Source organism: Diadema antillarum, unplaced genomic scaffold (genome assembly GCF_040938485.1).
Source record: "Diadema antillarum isolate AM-2024a unplaced genomic scaffold, OU_Dant_1.0 seq00000786_RagTag, whole genome shotgun sequence".
Lineage (NCBI taxonomy): Eukaryota > Metazoa > Echinodermata > Echinoidea > Diadematoida > Diadematidae > Diadema > Diadema antillarum.
The window spans coordinates 585,001-598,404 of NW_027271674.1; the positions used below are offsets into that span (position 1 = coordinate 585,001).

Below are 13,404 nucleotides of genomic sequence, written 5' to 3' on the forward strand. Positions count from 1 at the left end.
TGTAAGTGACACAATCAATTGGAACCATATCACTACTGTATACAAATACAATGTAGTTTGACAATGGTATGTGATACACTGTAATATTTGCATTGTTACATCAATCATGCAAAGGGGCAGAACCCAGTATTTGGCTCCAACATGCATTCTCAGAGTGACCTAAACATACAACTTTGTACACACTTTGCCAAATGAAACAGTTTATCTATCTGCCTGGCATGTGCATGTGATAAGTAATGCCAAGCACTGAAACAGTTGGTCAGAGTTTGTAGAGTTAAAAAGGTGTAGGAATTGATGATAATTGTCTGTAGACTTTCAGATATTTCCCTGAATAATACATGAATGCATTGCCTCTACAAAAGCAAAGAAACCCAAGCAAAGATAGCACAGGGCTCCATACCAATTCAGTTTACTCAAGACTGAGTCATCACTATCGATCAATCCATACATTGCACTGTGTGAACAAGTGCTACATGTGTATATGTGGTTGCATCTAGCCAAGAGATCAACTGATCATCACTTTTTATTGTGTGTGTGTGTGTGTCCTTTCTCCTACCCCCCCCCCAAAAAAAAACCCAAACAAAAACAACAAACAAACAAAGAGAGAGAGTAGGTATTACCAGACCACATTTACTGTTGCAGCTTTGATTAAGTGTGTATGGTTTACATATTGTCACTCAGCATGACAGCATAGACTGTGGATTTTTGTTTTACTTCACCCTTTGTGGGAACCAATGAAATGTACAGTGTATCAATGACATAGTACATTAAATGATCCAGATGAAAATAATGTGTTTATGAAAACACAGCTTAGATCTGAAAGGGTTGAAAGTCTTCAATTACATTATTTGATTTGTTTGAAAAGTTTCTGGTTAGAATGCAGTACACCTTGGGGCAGTTTGATTCTATAGGCAGAGTGTGCAGGATTGAAAACCTTTGTGGTTGTTTACTGATTTTGAGAGTATGTGACTTTGCTGTCTATAAAAAGTAATGATTGGGTTGTGCTGAGTGATATTCTCATGGTTGGGTATACGTCACCTCAGGTGTACAAGTAACTCGAGTGAAAACAAACAATTAACGTGTGTTCTGTACATGGAGCTAGAGTGTGAATCGGTGTGAATGCTGTGCATGCACAAACAGACAGTGTACGAATCTACATGGTGACACAAACAATACAGTGTTGGCGTCCAGAAACCTCTATCTACCATTGCATTCTTTTATGTAATTTGTCAATAACATTTCTTGTGGCCATCAGAAATGTCAAAGTCAACTGACCTTTCAAAGTCAGTCATGGAAGAAAAGTAGATAATTTTGTCTAAAAGAATACACCGATCGTGGGTTTACTTGATACTCAATCAGCCACTAAATACCCGGATATCCGAACATGAAAACTGTGATAACATGGTACACTCACATCAATTTGAATCTTGTAACCATGTCGCCCGAAAGAGGGTTGATCTTATTCGGCACGTTGCATGCTTGTGCCATAGAGATGTGAGTATTGATCCGTTCATTGATTCAGAAGGTCCCATGCATTTTCATTATGCTATGACATGTGGTATGATTAGCTAATCTGTGATTGGGCATGGTGTTCTGCTTTCAAATTGTGCATCATTAACCAACCATAAGAGTAGCTTCTTGATACAAGAAATGGTACTTAGAGCCAAATGATAAAGATATTACAGGGACCTGCAATGTAATTCAACACCTGAATGTATTCTTTCAAAAGGAAAACAACAGTGAACATGATAAGATGGTACATGTACATTTCTGTTGCAATCACCATTGTGCAGCACATGTTATACAGAGACACTTGCATGAGTCTTTTAGTCTTTTATAGAACTTCCCCATCACTCTTTTTCCGTATTTTTTTTCCGTATCTATTATGTCATGTTTGTCTTCCATAAATCTCCCCTCATGACAGAATTGCCAAAGTTGTGTAAGACAGGCAATTGTAAGTCTCAATCGTGTGTGCTTTCTCAGGGCTAGTATCTGTGTAGCTACACTATGCGTCGTACATCATTTTCAGTACATGCAGTACAGTTGTAATTATATTGCCAGTGCTGTGAATAACGTTATGCCTCTTAGCGCCTGACAAAGCAGTATAACGTATATAATTTACATGTATAGGTGTTTCGATCACAGTGCTGTAGTTTATACTTCAAGGAAAAAAGAAGACATCATTTGTTTGAGCCTTGAGAAGGCTAGATGTTTATGGAATAAGGCAAAATTTTGATGACCGTACTGAATTATTCTGTCTGTAATATTTACTTTTATGTTCTCCATTTTGACTAAAACTGGGAGACAAAAACTACTCTGTGTGTGTGCACTGCCTAGAAAGTTTGTGGTGCAATCTGCATTCAGTGCCATGCTTCATGCTTGACGTAGTTTGCATCGTGTGAATTTAAACCTCAATCAGCTGTGTTGCATGCTTGTTCAGCAGTAGGGAGGTTTTCCAGGTCATGACATGTACAAATGTACAAGCATGTAGCAGTGTACCAGTGTCATTAGTATTGTACACCTGTAGACTACAATTTGTAGGTTGGCAAGTGTTGTCCAACTTACCTAACAACACTAAATTTGGTCACGATTGGATTTTGTGCCAGTGAGTGACATTTGTGACACAGACTTTTCATGATGGATTTTGTGTTAGTCTGCACTTCAGTCAAGAGTTCAGTGTGGTAGACCCATGGTGGGAAGAACTTTTGTCCTGTCTCAAGTGATAGTGTGTCCTAGGGAAGTAGTCCTGTATCACAAGCTCTCTCAGCCTAGAAACATTGTAGATCATTTTGTCGAAATATTTCTTTTTTTTTTTTTTTTTTAAGAGCTCTCCTTGTTAAGAACTATGAAATCAAAATGTGTCTGAAATTAAATTTTTATTTCTTTTAACAATACCTTTCAGCTCAAAAGTTGAACATGGCAGGTTAAAAATTTAAGATAACATTTTGTTGTTGTTTTCATTCAACATTCAACATGATATTTACAATTGTACTACCTTGGATAGCTTTTAGTATATTTTGAATTGAAGCTACTCTTCGGTTCTCTCTTTCTGCCGTGTAATGTACATACATACATTTGTATGTATGTCAAAAGAATTTCACATAATTGCCTGTAGATCATAGGAGCAAGCCATGACATTGTCCTGTCATTGACACTGTGTTGAGGACAGCTACCAGTAGAAATGACATGGCTTGCAGTAACCCTTCCTACCTGCAAGGCAGACTGTTCTGTATTCCACTCGTTGAGGGCCTGTGAGAGCAGCAATGACTTCTGCTGTGAATTCCAGCTTTTTTTATTTTGTTGAATTATGGATGACATTTGTGACGAGAACAATATTTCTTTCCCATGTTTTCACAGGGCTGCCAACACTGGAAACTAGTTGAGAGTGAGACTCCCATAGGCCAATGCTATAATTTAGGAGTCAAAATGAGTGAGATCAATAGAAATGCATGCAAATGAAATAAAGTTTTAGAGTGAGAAAGGACCAAAATGCGTGAGTCTCACGCTCAATGCGTGAGAGTTGGCAGCCCTGTTTTTAAGATTACTGATTCATGGTTTGAGTAGGATCTGCAGGTTGTGGAGGCAGCTGTCATGTTTTGTATAGATCTGTTTGTGTGTGATTTGTGGTACAGTGTAGTCTTCACTATATGGACACAAACTGCTACTTGCGGGCACTGTATAAAGTGTAGGAGAGGAATAATAATCAGTAGTATGGAAGAAAATGGGGGGGGGGGGTGTGTAGTACATCTGAGAAACATCGTACACGTACACGCACACTTTTGAATTTTGTGACTTCTGCCTCTTTTGTGTTGTTTGATCAGCATGGTTGTCTTCTCTGTATGGATTTTAGTAACTTATGTGATGTGGTTATCAAATGAAAATTGATGATCCGTAACTTTGAAACATTATGCAGTGAAGGCTGTTCAGTGAAAGTTGTTAACGCCTTGCAATCTGTAATGGTACTGCCCTATAGCGCTGTAAGGCATGGGGCGTTCAATGAGGAAAGAGTAGATTATGAAACATCATTATATATACACGTAAAAGCAAAACAGTAACAGGTAGGGTTTTGTATAATCTCTTGACTTCTGGAGAGGCAAAAGTTTTTCCTGTTGTCTTTTGCTTTTTGTAGTGAATCTGCTGCACACAAGAGCCAATGACCTGTGAAAGTATGACAAAGGCTTTGCTTAGTCCCGTGATGTGTGCGACAAGTTGTTGCAATGGTGCGTAATGCTGTTATTCATGCAGAGCGGCTCACATGTTGCTCGAAGTTGTTGTAGAGAAATAAATGGCTGATCCACAGTGCAGAAAATAATGACTTGCCACTATCAACCATAGCTATCTGTAAATTCACAAGTGCGGAGTCCTTCTAAAAAGAAGTTGTTACCCCCCCCCCCCCCCCCCCCCCATTAAAAAAACAAAAACAAACTACAAGAATAAAATTGAAGAAAAACCAAAAGAAAAAGAAAGAATCAAAGAGTTTACAAAAGCTAGAACCTTATTATGGTATGCAAGTTTAGAAAAGCTTATCTTTCACTGCATACACTGGGGAGAGCTGTAGGATTGGTGATGAATAATACATGAATGTAACACATGATGAGTCAGATAAACTGTGCCCTTCTCCACCCCCACCCCCCCCCCCCCCACCCCACCCCATCGTGAAGGGGGGAGGGGCAAAGGCAAACTGCTGGTATGTGTCTGACCCTTTGATGCACTCTGTCTAATTATATGTCATAGTGAAAAGTGGCATGCACGGTTCATAGATACACTAGTAAATTGTAACACCACCCAACCAGTATTAATGTGTGCACAGTTTTCTAGTGTATGCACGCTACCTTAATGAAGTACAATGTATCTGTGGACACTACACTGTACTCTGTTTACTGGGTGATCTATATGTTTACATTACATACAACTGTAATGCATGTATGTACTTACACAGAATATTAAACATGAAAAATGTCACCTCATTCAAAATAAAGAAAAAAAAAATCTTGCAGTATTTGTGTACCATGCAGTCACTCTTACTGTGAAATTTAATGAAATTCCTTGCCTGACATTTTATCATTATACAATGTACTTTATGTGTGTGCCTTTGCAGATATTTTTTATTTCTTGATTTTGTTATCAATATTTTTGTTTTCACCACACCTCCAATTACCTGTAAAGAAATTGACATTTATTATGGTGTGACATTATGTATGTCTAAAGACCAACTACATTGTGTGTGCATTTTTTTCCTCTTGTTTCCCCTTGTTAGCAGCCACTGTTGAGACTCTATTAAATCTATGTCTGCATACCAGGTGCTTTTTGTGAAAGAAATTTAGATAAACCCATCTAAGAATGACTTTTCCCTTCTATCAGACCAGCTACTGAATGCTGTCAAAAATCTGGCTTAATTTCTCATTGAGCGAAATAGATTTTCTCATACAGTGAGTGAAAGGTGAAGTAAACTTTTGAATAATGATTCATGTGGCAATTTTTTCTCTTTTTTTTCTAAGGGAAAATCATAGCTGATGTCACCTCTTTTCTTGCATGACGCAGAGAAGAAAATTATGATATGAATTGTGGTTGTTACCTTCACAAAAATGTGCTTTGTTGATAGTATCAACAAAAAGATGCATTGGAAGATAAAAAAACAAGCAAACATAGTGATATGATGTGACTGCTGCATTCAATTCACTTTGAGGCCACAACTTGCACAGAAACGTGTACTACCAAGCTTTAATAGGAACACATACGTTTTGGATGTAATTGCTTGTCATGTACAGTACAGACTCTTGAGCCACACACAAAAAAAAAAAAGCAAGAAAGTTTAGTAATTATTTTACTCCTGTTTTGTGTAACCTGACTTGTCAAGACACAGTTTTACACCCAGAAGCCTTGAGCTTATACACAAAATGCATGCTTATTACAGCAATCAAAGGCAACAGTGAATTGCTATAGACTGTAATGAAATGAGTGCAACCATAACAGCCAGATTATTACTCAAACATCAGTAATAAAAAAAACACAAAAAATGTTGCTTTTCCTCTGATGTTGCGTGCATTGTTGCTGTGATTAAATGACAAGCGTACTTTTGATATTTTTGTATGTTTTTTGTTTTTTTGTTTTGTTGTTTTGTTTTGTTCTTTTGTTTTGTTGTTTTGTTTTGTTTTTTAATTCACTGACATACAGAGATCAGTAATGTGGGGCTATGAGCATGATAAAACATTTGAGAAACAGAGGAAGCAGTAGTAAGATAGTACGTGTACCTTCCACCAAAGTGCAATATTTGGCCTACTTCTGCTGGACATAAATATCTTCTGCTCCTAATGTTTGATAAGGTAACAGAGATGTAGATAATTTGGCTAGTCCCCCTTGTTTTTGCAGCAACAATAAAATGCTAAAGTATGATATCACAGTCAAACAAATTTAATCCTTCGTTGTTATGCCTCCGCCACGAAGTGGTGCCGGAGGCATTATGTTTTCGGGTTGTCCGTCCGTCCGTCCGTCCGTCCGTCCGTCCGTCCGTCCGTCCGTCCGTCCTTCCGTCCGTCCGTAATGAATTTTGTGGACAGGGTAACTACCAAAACCTTTTGAGGTATCCTAATGAAACTTAGCATGTATGTGTATTATGGGGTGAAGTTGTGCCTATCAACTTTTGGGTGCACATGCTCAAGGTCAAAGGTCAAAAGGTCAAGGTCAAATGCTTAAAATTTCACTATTTCCCCCATATCTATGCAATGCCTGAAGATATTTTCTTGAAACTTAGTGTATACATGTATTACCCAATTAAGATTCTCTGGTGAAAGTTTGGGGTCATGAGGTCAAAAGGTCAAAGGTCAAAATGTCAAGTAAAATGTTAACATTTCACTTTTTTCTCTGTATTTTGGAAATTGTTCGAGGTATCTTCATGGAACATAGTATATATGCATGTACTGACTGGCAGTGGTTATCTAGGGAATTTAGGGTTCATGGGGTCAAAGGTCAGAGGTCAAAGGTCAAGGGCAATACTTCAAAGTTTTACTGTTTTCCTTATATTTATGCAATGCCAGCAGGATTATTTTTTTAAACTTGATGTATGCATGTATAACCCAATAGAGATTCTCTGGGATTTTTTTTTGGCCAAGAAGATCAAAGGTCAAAAGGTCAAAGATCAATTGAAAGCGCTGAACTTACTTCTTTCTCCATATCTCGGAAGTGGCTCAAGACTATCTTGAAACTTAGTACATATTTATGTATGTTCTGACTGACAGTGATTCTCTTATAAATCAAAGGCCAGGTGAAAATGATAACAATTTACTGTTCAATACAGAAATTGCACTTTTTCTCCATACCTTGAAAATTACTCAGTGCATAAACTTATGAAAGGGTCAAAGTCAATTTAAAGTTCTTAAATCCCCAAATACATGCTCTCCTATTCATCCAATTAAACATAGGTCAAGGAAGGTAAACATTCAATACATTTGTGACAAACATGTCATTTTAATATTTTGCCAATTTTGTGAAAATGTAATCACACATTGTCCACATGTACTATAGACCTATTAGGAGAATCATGCATTATGGCGGAGGCATACCAGTCGCCATAGCGACATTTCTAGTTTTGTTTTGTTTTTGTTTTCAATAATCTGATAGTTGATGATGAGGAATGAGTAACTGATGCATTGCTAGTCCACTTGATGATTTATGCAGTGGAAGGGGCTTAAATAGAAATGACTTGGTTTTTGTGAAAAGGGGGTGTAAAAGCAAAAAAAGAAAAAGAAAAAAGAAAAGAAAGCATCAACATAATTTTAACATATCCATCTGCTATTTGAAGTAATCAGCAGTAAGGAACAGTAAGAAAGTCAGGCACGCTCCAGCACACAGTGTGTGAAGGATTTATCTTCTCCCCTGGCTCATCTTTAGCTTTATAAAAACAACAACAACAATAAACCACCCATATACTTAATAGCATCTCCCGGTGATGTGTCATATTGATGACACATGTTGATGTGCATACTGGAAGAGTCATTTCTCGGCCACAATGAGCCCAAGCTGTTACTGTCTCTTGTGTATTCCAGTCCTGCTTTCCCTTGATTCATTGTGAACAAGAAAAAGTACTGGGTGTTCCTACAGATGCTAGGTTGACCCCTTTGCAAAGGCGCAAATTACTCTTTCTCTGCTAGGAAGCTTTAGACTCCTTTGTCGCACTCAGCAGCCTGTTTGTGGTACATTGTCAATTTAACATTTCAAATACTGTAGTTCTATGATGGTAAAATTCATGAGATTTGATGGTTTAGCTCGCATGATTCTGTTTCAGTGTTGAGTCACGCCATTGTCATGGATATGTGTACAAGTATTGAACTTACGTCGTGGGGCTGTGACGCCATTAATACAGAAGTATCGTACAGCCAGGGAATCCATATGGGGATTAAATGCTCAGTGGTGGTGCTGGGGGATAACTGATCTTATCTGTAATTCATCCCTTTATTACTCGCACTCCACTAATTTGAAATATGAAGCTATAAACTCAGTGTATTGGAGCACTTTGATGATTGGAGTAAGGCTGTGATTTTCTGATATCGTTTGAAGTATTTTTCTTTTTTCCCTTTTTCTTTTCTTTTTTATATTACAAATATTCGTACTGTATATTGATGGAGGAATTTCTGGACATACACATTACCTCTCATGTGGTAATGCATTCTTGATGTGAGTGCACTGAATTTGTGGGACAAATAAATTATTCAGGAGTGTAGTGTTAGTGTGTCATTGCTGAATTGTACTAGTATCTTGCATGTAATTTGCAGGGCTGCCAACCTTGAATGAGAGTTTGGACTGAGACACTGCGAGGGAGCGGAGCGACCTCCTGGCTAGTGCCTGGTGGCCTGCTGTGCGGCCGTACGTACACAGTCAGTGTATGTAAAGCGATGTAAAGCGATGTAAAGCACGTATACGTCATAGCCATACATGTACTGTAATTTGCCAAAAGTACAAGCTACGCTCACGTGGTATAGGTAGAAACCAATCGTAATCCAATAGCTCGTCTTTGCGTGCGAACTGAAAACGATTATTATTGGTTAAGCTTTATACCCGCGCGGGAAAATCTCGAAATTTTGGGCTTGGGCTTATTGATTTTCGGAATATCAGAGAATTTAGAGATATATTCATTTTTGTAGTCATGTACATTTTATTTTGGGGGTTTAGCGTGAGATTTCGTTTATCAGAGTGAGACAGTCAAAATTGGTTGAATTGCGTGAGTCTCACGCTCAATGCATGAGAGTTGGCAGCCCTGATTTTGTTGATACCGCATTTTACGATCCACACAGGTTACTAAATTACAATGTGATGAATAGTGAGAAGCTATCAAACCATTGATTATCTTGTATCCGTCCCCCCACAAAAACAATGATGCATGGTGCTGAAATTCTTGGCACTATTCTCTGATCGTTCTATTTGTTGTTGTTGTGGAATTCTTTATACCAAGTATGGTGTTTGTATGAACTACATGTACTTGTAGCAGGAAAGAAAAAAAGACTGCGGTACAACTATGCTGGAAATGCATAGCAACAAACTTGTGGCTGAGCATGGTTTGACCCGTCTGGATAATTGTACAGAGAGTTTTTAGGAAGGAGGGAAATACAAGGTACAAACTGTCATGAGTAATGAGATTTATTTCATGTGTGTGGAAAGAAACATTTGAAAATTCAAATTTGTATTGAAATAGTGAAATATTGAAATACTGAAATGATACAACTACAGTCAACCTTAAGTCGGCCTCTCATATGTCGAATAATGACCTAAGTCGAAGATCTTTTCAAGTCCTCTTCTCTTTATATTCTAATGATGTTAATCCCTCATAAGTCGAATTTTCTCTGAATTGAAGCTGTTTATTCAGTCCAAATAGATTCGACTTAGGCAAGGTTGACTGTAGTTTGAAAAAAAGAAAATTAATGCAAATAATAATTATGTAAATAGCTGTGATGTTGGTTAATAATTGTGTGAGGAATATCAGATATGCACTAGAGTTGAATTGGGGTCTGGCCAGAGTTGATGTTAATCTATACAGTCGACAGAGCCTGCTGTATGTCAACATGGCCTCACTACAGTAATGGTCAAACTGACCAGAATGTGACAAAACCCAGTTTCACAAAGTATTTCAAATCTCTGACTGTTCTCTGTAAAATGTAGGATACAAGGTATAAATGTGTATCTTGCAGATCAGTGAATCCTACAGACACAAAGTGATACACGTGTTGGTAAAGGTTGCAGAGAAGGTGTCAAAGAATGTGTAAAGGGAGTAGTGTCAAAACCTGTCGGAAGCCTGCTTGGACAAACCTATTATTGATGTCAGAGTTCTCATGTGAACCCTGTGTAGTGGAAGTATGCATGTGATTGTTAATTAAGTGTTAAATTGTCATTTCTGACGTGTAGTGTTAAAAAGCAGTCCTTTTGTTGATTGGGCTGCTACTACTGTCAAGGGAAGTAAAGTATGATCTGTTATGAATGATAATCTATCTCCCCGTTGCTTATACATGTACATCAATGTTAAACCTGCCTTCGGTCGTGGACCTGCTATTAACTACAATGTAAGTCGAAACCTGCCTACTTCTTTCCATCATACTTAAGTGAAGAACAACTTATGCAACCCATAAACTTCATAAGTGGGTAGGTTCTAGTTACATAAGAGTCATACTGTAATGGTGACCTACAATAATAGTAATACTGTGGCAACAAGCAAAGCTCTTTTTGAGCTCCTTTCCTGTTCCTCAGGGTAGGTGACATGGTTAGGTAATTTACTATTATTGTAAGTCTTCCTTGCGAAAACACTCAGTACATAGGCTGGAGGCATGCAGTCATGGAGATTTCTCGTAAGAGGGGTCATGGTCATTGTATGTACACATGAGGCTGCGTGTATCATGTGATAAGTATGTGTATTTGTGTGTGACTCAAGGGTTTAAAACACACAATCAACCAAACAAGCTGATAACCCAGAGAATTGGGTATTTCAGTCTGGCAATCAAATTTTGTAAAATGGTTTCTGTTACGGGAACTCTGTGATGTAATACTGGGATATTTGTGTTACAGGAGTGTTAAGGCAGTGTAAATAAAACACTCTTTTCATCTTCCAGATGCAGTTGAAGTGGTTACAGTTTCTGATCACTTTTTTCAGTTATGGTGCCAGATTTATGCTACAAAGTAAAGAAATTGGCATTTTGTACTTTCGATGCACGGACTACAATCTTGTGCTGATCATTTTGTTAATCACACATACAGGGCATTTTCACTTATCTGGGTTATTGCATGATGAGGGTTCTTTCCAACTTTCCAAGTCCTGTCAAAATGTGGATTTTGTCTATTTACATATTTCTACCATCCTGTATTTTTTGTTTCTTTTGTCCAACATAATTGCACTCTTACTTCTAGATTACGATCTTGATATCAGACACTCATTCAATAATCTGTTCAGTTTAGGCTTGCATTATTTCATTTGTGAAGTCCGGCTATTCCATGATTAAATCCTCATTACATGTACTGGTATAGCTCACAAGCGACTGTGGTTTAGAAAAGGGTGTACGATGTTTTAACACAGTGTGTTCTTGATGTGCCCACTTCTGTTTGATTACCTTCACACTTCTCTACAGTGCATAATCAATCAAGTTTAACCAGGACAGTCTAACGTATCGCTGAAAATGACAAAACACTAGTTATCAAAATCAAGGTGGTATGTATGCTGAGCAAGTGACCAGTGGAGGGAGGGCAACCTTTTGTCATTCCAAGTAGAGTCAAAATTGTGAAATGTAATGGTTGAGAAAGGTCTGCTTAAGTGTGATAAACCACAAATCCTGCATCAGTCTTTTTAGCACTGCTTCCGAACATCAGGGACAAGCAATTGCTATGTCTTGGCCATACAGTATTTCACCATCAGGCCAGACAGGATTGTAACAAGTTACATGTATGTTAATAGAACTTGTCCCACATGTTGAGGAGTGAGCATTGTACTATTTTTGCTTTTTTTAAAGGATTCGCCGAAAGTTTTCAGGAGGGAATCCTGTAATGATTGCATTTTTTCTTCTGCACAGTAAGTTGCATACTGTAAGATGATGCTCATACGTACATCATTAGTGGAGGTTGGTGTGTGAAAGGTATTAAATTGTGGGTTTAATAAACTGGTACAATATCGTTGTAAAATCTAATTCAGCAGTACTGGGATGTTGACAGTGCTTGTAGGGATTCAAGTACTTTCAAGTTGTACAATGGCAGAAAAGTGAAATTTTGGGCCAACTCAAAATGACTTTAATGAATACAGCAGAAAGAGAAAACGTGCCCCCTCAAAAAAAAAAGGAGAAAAAAAAACAACAACAACAACAATGTCAAACGTTCCTTTGAACAATTTGACCAGAGCCCCATTTTATCAAAAGATAAAATTGATTTTAAATTTCCTAACCACACAGGCTGCCATAGACTTACAGTTGAAATCAACTACTGTATATAATCAATTTCAACTCTTCATAAAACATGGCCCAGGAGTTGGAAGGTTCTGGAATTTTACAATTTCATGTGATTTCCCAAGCAATGGTGTTTGTCACAACCACATATGCAAATTAGATGGTGACAATGTTATCACCTCCCCTGAGTTTCCCATTCACCTGCTCACATACACTATACATGTATTTGCTAAATGTTCTCCTTTTATGAAAAGCAATACATTAGACTCTTTGTGTCAGACTGTTTTAAACTATTTCCAGGGAGAGGGATGTTTAGCTGCCAAATTGTTGAGTGAAGTGTGTAGCTTAAGTTTTTTACACCTATCGACAAAGACATGATCACTTCATTTAGTTTGCATAAACTAGTATGCATGTGTGATAACTGGTATTGCTTTGAGGAAAACATGAACGACATGTATTACACTTCTATGACTTTCTTATTTTTTTGTTTGATGTTGATGAAAGTGAATACCGTTCAGTCTCTTTCACATAAGTCTTTTCCTCAATGTTGCCATGAACATGAAACAGCTTTTTACTCTGAAGAAAAACTTCATCAATCTTGCTTCGGTGGTCTCGTATCATAAAACTTGAATGAGCTCAGTGATGTAAGGTGCTGTGATATTCTCAAGGGGCTCGATGAGGATAGTAAGCCAAAAAAAAAAAAAGAGAAAAAGTAAAAAGAACTTTTGAGAGTTCGCTGTTGCCCTTCGACTGATAACATGTAATTATTCATCAATATTGACATATCATACTATACATTGTTGGATTTGCTTAATGAATTTAAACACAATTATCTTTTCTTGTAAAGCAGAGATACAAAATTTATCTGTCACTTTGTACAGAGAGGAGGCAAGTGAGACTTGAAACAAGATTAAAATGAAAACATTTGAAAACAATTATTCACAATGACTCATTTTTGTTGTTTTTTCTCAAGTATTTCAAGTGAATTCAGCAGCAG

The 13,404-nt window shown here is 37.5% G+C and overlaps 1 protein-coding gene across 1 annotated transcript in view; it reads left to right on the forward strand.

The window, feature by feature from the left end:
• LOC139739190 (transmembrane protein 11-B, mitochondrial-like) overlaps positions 1-1,155 on the forward strand; it is a 6,837-nt gene extending 5,682 nt beyond the window's left edge. The window contains exon 2 of the mRNA XM_071649806.1: positions 1-1,155. This exon is cut by the window's left edge and continues 840 nt beyond it. The gene's annotated coding sequence lies outside the window, so the exon portion shown is untranslated.
• Positions 1,156-13,404: the final 12,249 nt, after the last annotated feature.